The 8,711-nt window shown below is 56.9% G+C and overlaps 1 long non-coding RNA gene across 1 annotated transcript; it reads right to left on the reverse strand.

Moving 5' to 3' along the window:
- Positions 1-7,960: 7,960 nt before the first annotated feature.
- On the reverse strand, positions 7,961-8,636 carry LOC134143671 (uncharacterized). The gene is made up of 2 exons (XR_009959154.1): positions 8,199-8,636; positions 7,961-8,087 (listed from the first exon to the last, which is right to left on the reverse strand). It is a non-coding gene; the product is annotated as an uncharacterized LOC134143671 (long non-coding RNA).
- Between the last annotated feature and the right edge of the window lie 75 nt (positions 8,637-8,711).

Here is an 8,711-nt window from a genome sequence, read left to right on the forward strand (position 1 = left end):
CATGTCTGCAGCTTGCCCAGCGCACAGGTCCCAGCTGAGTATCATGAGACCGGATGCCCAGGAGACCCCGCTGCACCTTTCTGGAGTGGATCCTTGCCTGGGCTGTGTCTATCCCACCGTGTGCAGGTGGAGGACACAGCATCCCTATGGTGTCCTGTGGCTGTGGGGCTGGCTGGGGAGGGTACTTTCCTGCTCAGGGTGAGAAAGTGCCCTGAGCAAGTGCTGCAAGAGTGGCAGGCTAGGAGGGCCTGGTGGGGCTGTGCCACCAGGCTGTGCCACCAGGAATGGCACATGCCAGCACAGAAACAAGGAAAGCTCCTCCAGCCCCCGCTGCTGGGTCTGGCTTGCCCACCAAAGCCAGTTTCCCAGAGTCAACCTTGCATCGCGCCAGGCCTGGAGCAGGTACCCTTAACCTTGTGCCTGTTGGAGCTTTTCTCCTTTCAGAGCATCACTCTTGCTGTGCAGGGTTAAAAGCTTAAATCCTCAGAAATCCAATGCCCCATCGTGCTCCAGCCCCAAGGTGATCAGAGACAGGCTTTGATTTTAGCCAAGAGGACAAGAAGGGTAGCGGCTGGCCCAGGCAGCGCCGCTGGGGCGGACGCGTTGCCTCGTGCCCTGCGGCGGGGGCGCGTGGCTCCGCTCCCTGTCTGCAGACGCTTCCTGACGCGTGCCAGCTCTGCTGCAGCCAGGAGCTGGCGCTGGCAGGATTATTGCAGCGACAGCGCGTTGCCCTGGGTAAGAGGGGCTGGAGCCGCGCGGGTCTGGCAAGGCTTTCTCAGGGCTTTGCCAGCTCTCAAGGGGAAATGCAGGTCTCGCCTCCCCTGTAAATAAAGCTGGAACAAATGGATTGCGGCGTTCCTAGTCTCCTCCGTCCAGCGCTGCGGGCTGGCTGCCTGCAGCCCCGGCGCGGGAACAGGCTCGGGCAGCAGTGGCTCAGCAACGCAACGCGGAGCCCAGCTGAGGACAAACTCCCGGTGTAGCCGGCTGCTTTGGCCGAGGAGCTGGTGCTGGAACCGGTGGCTCTGGTTTCAGCTACCTGCTGAGCCCTGGCATCCATGTGAAACCCCTCGGTGCTCCCTGGCAGCAGAGAGAGACAAGTTCAGCCCTTCCCAGCGAGTCTCGCGGGCGGATGACCGTCGAGCGAGTTTCCTCAAGGGACCTGGCAGGCAGCGTGGCTTTAGTGTTAGGGAGCAGGCAGGGGTGAAACAGTTTTTTGCAAAGGGATAAGCCCCTTTATGTCATGGCCCACAAAGTCCTCTCAAGCAGAGGCAGGTTTAAATCTGAAATCAAGAGCTAGACTTGGCCAGAACTGCTGCAAAACCCACCCAGAGGGCCCTTAGCTGCCCTAGATGGATGACAGCGGTGCAAATTTTTTTTTTCTTTTAGCATTTAAAAATACAAAGGCTTTGCTCCCTAGTGGCAAGCACATGCCTTCTGCTACATCATTTATAATTCCCTTAAAATTTTCCACAGGCCGCGGGCCTGCGCTACGCTCCCTTGCGCAGGTCCCTCTGGCTGTCAGCGCGGCGCGGGTCACCCCGCTCTGCCGGCTGCGCCGGGCCCAGGTGCAGCGGAGACTCTCGAGGGACTCGGGAGGCGCAGGCAGCGCCTCTGGAGATGCTGCCTGCTCAGCCCGGGTGCACAGGGGCTGCCATCACAGCCGGTCCCAGCAACGTGGGCACGGAGGTGGCAGAATGGCTCCCAGCACCTTCTCTGGGGATTTTCTGCTTTTCCAGCTGCTCTGTTTTGCCGGGGGTTTTGGCCCTCAGCGGCAGGCCAGCAAAGTGCCACCACAGCCCTCACTGGGCTTCTGGAAGGCCTTGGTAGACAGCTCTGGGGGATCTTTGTGGTCCAGGTTCAGACGGAATGAGATGAGTTGATGCCAGATTTATCCCTTCTCCAGGCTAACACGTGTTTCTGCGCTCCTTGTCGCAGCCATGGGGATTTCCCGCGGCTGCCACTGAGCTTTCGTTTTCTTCAAGGCTTGACCTTTTCAATATTGCAGCAAAAGAGCAGGCCCAGCAGCGAGCAGCTCGTTGGAGCTCGGCAGGGCTGGGAGGATGAGTCATGCTGGGTAATCGCGGCGTAAATGACGGCAGTGGCCGTGCAGCAGCTGGCTCACGACCCGGGCAGGAGGCAGCTCCGCGCTGCGCTGTGGGCACGGGAAAACCTTGCAGCCACCCCTCGCGCTGTGTGCAGGGAGGCACCGGTGCTGGCACCCAGCTCCTGCGCTGCAGACACAGGCACCTCGTCGCTGTCTGAAGGGATTGACAGGTTTGCGGTGGCCTGCTCCTGGCTAGGGACACACTAGCATCCCTGCCAGTCCCACTGCTCATAGCCCAGAGCCGGGGCTGACTCCTCAGAGCATCACATCCCCCCTCGGCCTGTAGGTGCTAATAACAAGATGAGACTCAGCTGCCTCTTGCCAGGGTTTGTCCATTCCTCCCACACCCCTGACCCGTTAGACTGATGACTCATTAAGTTCTGCCATTCCAGGAAAGGGCACACCTGGGTCCTCTCTCTGAGGACCGAGCAGGGAACTGATATAAAGTTGTGGAGCAAAGAGGAGGAGATACTTAACAGCAATAGTGTAGATCTGAGTGGTGGTGGTAGTAGTAGGAGGGCTCTGAGTATAGCTGTGCTGGGGCAGTGGCAGGTCCTGTGGCTTCTGCCCTTCATTTGGGTGGAAGGATACCACTGTTTCCTCAGGCCAGCTCTTGCTGGAGGTGCAGAGATGGTACAACTGTTTCCTGAGGGTCCTGAAGATCTCAGTGGTGGAAAAAGTCATGCAGCTGCTCACAGAAAAGGACTGAGTACCATTCTGAACTGCAATCTTTCTTCACCCTTTCCCCATTCTCCTTGGACTGGCTTTTCCCTTCTTAGTCCCTCACCCCATTTTGGTGCCTGCTCTCCTCTCTTTCCCTTCTTTGCTCCTGTTCATATTTGCTTTTCCAACTCTGTAACTGCTGATATATCATCTTTCTCATTCATCTTAAGCCTTCTACAGCCCAGATTCTCCTTCTGTCTTCAGATCTTGCTGCAAAGTACCTTTTCCCTCTCCTCCCTCCCTTTCCTACTGCCCCTGGACTGCACTCACCTTTTGCACTTTGACAGAGCTGCAGACTGCCCTGGCTCTGTAGCAGGCTGCTGGACACTGCCTGGTGGTGTGGTCCCTCCCCTAATGGGCTGAGTTTCAGGGGGGCTGTGTGTGTATGTTGACTCTCTGGGAGAAGGGTCTCCAGAAGCGGAAAGCTCTAGTAACAGGCGCTTCACGGCACGACAGCCCGAGTCAGCCGGGCTGCCCGCTCAGTGGAGCTTCTGGCCTCCTGTCCGCTCCCTAGCAGAAACCAGCAGCAGATGCTCGGGGGAACTGTGCACGTGTGCCTTAACAGGGGCCAGCCCGGAGCCTGGAAGTAACCCGAAGGCATATTTTGCCCTCGCCCCGGTATTGCCTGCTGCTAAGCTGGCAGCAGAAGGACTTCCTGAGCCAGAGACAGGTTTTCAGTGTTTAATGGCCTCTTGGATTTTCCTTCCGTTACTTTGCCTGAAAGCTTTTAAGCGCAGGGATACCTCCGGCCCCACCGTGCTGTCCTGTGCCAACAGCTTTGGTAGACTACTGACACAGTCAATTTACTCATTTAGTTCAGATCCTTTCCTCCTTTTCCTCTCTCAGGTTACGTGCTCCTGCACCATGCTGTGGCTTAGGGAAGTTGGAGATGTTGAAACTCTGGTACACCTGAAAGCTGATCTCCTTTCTGCAAACCTTGAAGGTGAAAAGGCCTGGGACATTGCCTGCTGCCATGGACAGATGGACTGTGAGGTACTCCATGGCTGGGCAGGTAAGCCTCGAGCCCGAACGCATAAGAAGTCTCAGGGAAGAAGGGATACCAACATTGGAGGCTACCTATGTTTCAAATGCTTTTTGGAGCTGACAATTGATTCAGCTGCTGAGATCAGGGTCACCTGTGACCATAGGCAGACCCTTTGTCACCCCTTCAGACCTAGAGGGGAAGGCACAGACCCAAAGGTTCTTCTGCTGAGCCATGCACAGGGGACCATGTTCACTGCCAGAACCTGGGGAGCAGCTTGACACCTTCACCCCACAGCTACCCCAGCTGGTTCAGCCTCATTCCTGTGCTTCTGCGACCAGGTGCTACATGGCCAGGCAGTGCCTGTGCAATGAGGTGCAAAGCTGTTTCCTCACCAGCTGAACTCCAACCAGCATCCCCTAGGACTCCCTGAGTTTCGTTACGAGGTCAGTTGTCTCCTGGCTCCCCAAGCCAGGATGGCCATCTGCTTAGGGAGTCATGTCTACAGCTGCCAGTGCCTCGTCCACTCCCCCTGTCCGCCCCCCCAGCAGCACCTTCCCAAAGCATGTGCACAGCAGCTTGCTTGCAATATTGCCTTTAATTGCCCTGCACCTCCAGGTCTGCACTGGAGCTGGACTTATGGAGGCAGTCAGAAAGGATCTTCTCCTTGTCGCCCGCATTTTCCGCCTTCTTTTTTGGCAGCTGACGCTTGGCATCCTCCAGGCAGAGGTGGCGCAGGCGCCGCAAGTACTTGCTCATGAGGATGGCGTTTGCTTCCACACGACAGAGTACCTCATAGCTATTGCAGCTGCACTTGCCCTGATGGCCTGTCTCCAGGGGCACTGCAGCTGCTCGGAGCATCTTCTGAAAGGGAGAGCGGGATGGAATGGGCCTGGGGAGTTTCTGGAGAAACACTGGCCTTGCTGGCCTGCTCCAGGACGCAAGCAGGGATAAGGAAACCTCGGAGTAAGAAAGCCCACGGTGCGCTCCGCTGAGGCTTTCTTGCCTGTGTTGCTTTTGAGTTCTCCATTAAAGGGCTCTTGGCTCCTGCTCCCCTCGGCCCAACCATCCCTCACGGCTCACCTTTCTCTGGGGCCGTCGCACTAAGCTGTTGAGATAAAGCAAGAGCAGAGCCCCACTGAGCAGGCACGCGGCTTGCCAACCCACAGAAAACACCCACATGGTGTCCAGCCAGGCCAAGCCATCCCAAAGCTGCGGCAGCGGGAAGGGTAGGAGCTGGGCCGGTGGCTCGGTACTGGTTTCCAGCTTAGGAGCTGGAAACAGCCCCAGAGACAGGGACGGAGCCAGAGCACTGCTCCTGAACCTGACCCAGGTGCCGCAGGCGCTGAGACCCAGCCCGCTGGGGAGCAGCGCCAGCGTGCAGAGAGCCACGGCCAGGGAGCCGAGGCTGAGCATCGCCGCCTTCTCCAGAGCCCGAATCCGAAGGGATGAGTGGAGGAGAGTCGAATCAGGACCACCACCGTGCAGCCTTGGTCTCCAGCGCCTGCACTGGGGCAGGCTTCTGATGTCACCGGCCTACGACAGACGTCACACAAATCCCCGTGACGTCGTGGGGCGCCAGCAAGCGGCGAAGGCTGGGCAGAGCCGGGGTTTATCGTCAGCTTGGGCGAAACCTTCACGGTCCAGGCTGCTGTTAGTCCAGGTTTAATTATTACAGCAGAAGACAGCAAAGAGTAAAACGACTGAATACACAAGAACACGACACGAGTCTCAACAGCAATAATACGCTTGAAATTGTTGTACATCATCGTCCCCCCGGTTCCTGGCGTCCGTCCCTTTCCCGGGTGCGCTGCTCAGCCTCGTGCTGCCCTGCGGCCAAAGGCTCCAGCCTGGCGGAGAGGTCAACGGCTGTGCGTGCTCAGCATCCCCACCTCTGCTCCGGGGAGAACACGCGATGCCGGTGGTTTCTCCTTTTGCCTAAGATCTGCTTGGGGTCATTCTTATCTGCTAATCTTCCCTTACACCTTGCTCTCTCTGTACCACTCTGCGAGTTCAGGCTGCATGTGATTTTACCTTATATGTGCGTTTTATGTTGGCTAGGTGCTATCTCTTTGGTCTCTTTGTTAACCCTAAAACCAATGTTATCAGCTCCAGTTCTCCATGTCTTTAACTGCTCTTTGCAAGTGGTTTGTGGCTGTGGGGGCACAGCGCTAGCCTGTGCCCCAGCTCTTACTCCCCTGCCTGGGATGCTCTACGCCGCATCTGCGTCTCCGCTTCCCGAGATGCCTGCTGCTGTGCCAGGCACCACGTCGTTGTGGCGGGGTCCTAAGTATCTCCTCCTACTCGGAATAACTACTTGTTGTGGCTGCGTATGTCTGAATTACAGTCGTACCTTACAAGCATAAGCAAAAGTATGAAAAAACGAAGCTGCCCGACCTAACCAGACGAACTGCAGTTCTTGTGAGCAGCGGCACTCCTGGGAGCCGGGTAGGAAGCTGAGAGTAGCTCTCTCCTAGCTCCTCCTAGTGGCTTTTCTAGAGCATAGTTGTCATTTTTGTACTTGGTTTCTTCAAAAATTAGGATTCTCTGATCGTGCTCTGTGTGTGAGCGCATCTATTTCCCCTTCGCCCTGTGGGTTTTTAATCTATTGGAGAGTTTAAATTAAATTTGTAGCAGGGCTAGGGGACATAAAAGCAGCACATTACGATGAGTTTCCTGAGGATGAGTAGCCAGGTTGAGGCAGGACATCCAGTACCTGCCCCCAGCGAAGGACAGGCTGTGGGGATCTGCTCCACTTGCAGATATAAGGAAATTCTCGTGGCGGGCGATTCTGTGCACGTCCCAGTTCGGGGAATTATCTGGTGGTGCCTGTGCTGCAGTCATCAGTTGCATAACTATTTAAATCATGAGGGAAAGGAACACAATAAAAAGGTCTCGCAGGTCCGTACAGACACACACAGATATACGTGTTTGGATACACTCATTGTCATTATTTCTTTGCTTTGGTTTCCTAACATCCGTGTGAAATATGCAGTGTAATTGCTATACAAACACACTAAGAGATGAGGGATCTAATCAAAATCCGAGTTCCCTTGGATGTTGCTTATGCATCTGCTAAAACGCAAGCTCCGGTTTTCAGGGGGCAGTTGGCATCTGCCTGCCAGGGCATCCCCAGGTGCAGGGGGGGGTCAGTCTGGAGGAGCAGGACTGGCGGCCCTGGCAGCGGCAGGGATCCATTTCCTTCCAGCTTTTTCATGACCAGCAGAAAGTAATTCTCACCTCTTCCTCTCTCATTTCAGCAGGGGCAACAGGTCCTGCTTTTTCAAGCGAGCGGGTGGCAACGGCAGAAAACACCATGTGATTATCTAGTGGGGCAGAATCCCCCCACTCTTTCTGCTCCATGGCTTTAGCCTGGCTTCTTGCTGCACTTAGATTGCAGTGGGGCAGGATGCCCTCTCCCTCAACCAAAAGGCAAGGCCCACAGCCCCCTTCCCTTCCCTGCCCCCCCCCTCCCCCCGGACAACCCCAAGGAAGGAGACCCTGGAGCCAGAGCCGTGTGGCAGAGGGAGCATTGGGCAGAACAGAAGGGAGGCAGACTTGCATGATTTACTTTGGAAATGAAGGAGTTGCAGATGTGCCAACTAACCGTGACGAGAGAACTCTTTGAAGCTGCATCATCAGGGGAGCGATGCAAAAATACTGATTCTGCCACAAGACCACCCTGACTGTGAGATAAAGTTACCAGAGCAGAGTGCGCCCACTGCGCAACTACCTTGGTGCTTCAGCTGCAAAGCAGCAATGTTCAGGAATCCTCCGACGGGGGGTTTCACACCATGAACCTCGTGACTGCCGCAGTCAAAAAGACGGATCGTTCTGAAAAGAGCCGTGGCAGGCCCCTATCAGCGCCGCTGTCTCACAGGGTGGGGAAAGCGAGGCACGGAGCTGCTGCGGGATTCGTGCACGGCTGCACAGCGAGCTGGCGCTGGCAGCAGGAGACGTGTGCTTCAGCCGGTGCGTGCAGAGTGGGGGGAGCCGGAGAGCCTAATGAGGAATCGCTCGTTAGGATGGCCAGGACTGATGTGACCTACCCTAAAGTGCTCTGGAGATAGTTTGTCATTCCAGAAATCTCTGCCTCTGCTAAAAACAGGGATTCCCGTAGTCACAAATCTTTGCAAAGACCAAGCTGCCACTCTTTGAGATGGGGCCTTTAATAGTTTTTCTTTCGTGCTTGATCCAACTTTACTGTCATCCTGTGCAAGCCTGCTGTTCTCTCCCTTGTATTATTGATGCGTGCGGAATTACAAATGGTCGTGGGTCCTATTGGCAAGGAATATTAAAAAAAATAAATTAATTGCAGAGGTAAGTGCAGTGTTTGAATTGGTAGGAAAATTGCTCTCTTTTATATGAGACATGATATGGGAACAATACATTTTACTCATTTAGAGCGTGCTAGAAAATCGAGAGGCAGGTGGCTCCGCAGCCGGGGCTCCCAGCGCCGAGTTTCTCAGCCAGCTCTGCCGCGCCCTGCCCGGTCTGGCGTCGCTTCGTGCGTCCCGCTCCCCTCTTACCGCCTGCAGAGCCCCCGAGCAAGCGGGAGGAGACGCCGGGCACCCGACGGTCTCCTCCGGGCGAACGGCGCCGAGCCCCGGCCTGCGGGAGGCCGGCAGGCCCCGGCCAGGCCGCCGGGAGGGTGGAAACGGCAGCTCTCCGCCGAGCCACCGCTCCGCGGGAGGCCGAGTCCCCTCGGCAGCCGTGCCGCGTGGCAACGGTCACCCAGCCCCACGGGCACGCGGGCGCGCGCCGGGCTCCTCGCCCCGACACGGGCACCCACGGGCGCCCCAGGGACACCCGTGTCCCCCCCTCCCTCCCCCGGCGGAGCGGCGCGGGTGCCTCCGCCTCGCCGCTCCCCCGTGCCGGCGCGGGGGGCGGAACCTCGTGGCG

The sequence above is a fragment of the Rhea pennata genome, chromosome 8 (assembly GCF_028389875.1).
Source record: "Rhea pennata isolate bPtePen1 chromosome 8, bPtePen1.pri, whole genome shotgun sequence".
In the NCBI taxonomy this organism is placed as follows: domain Eukaryota; kingdom Metazoa; phylum Chordata; class Aves; order Rheiformes; family Rheidae; genus Rhea; species Rhea pennata.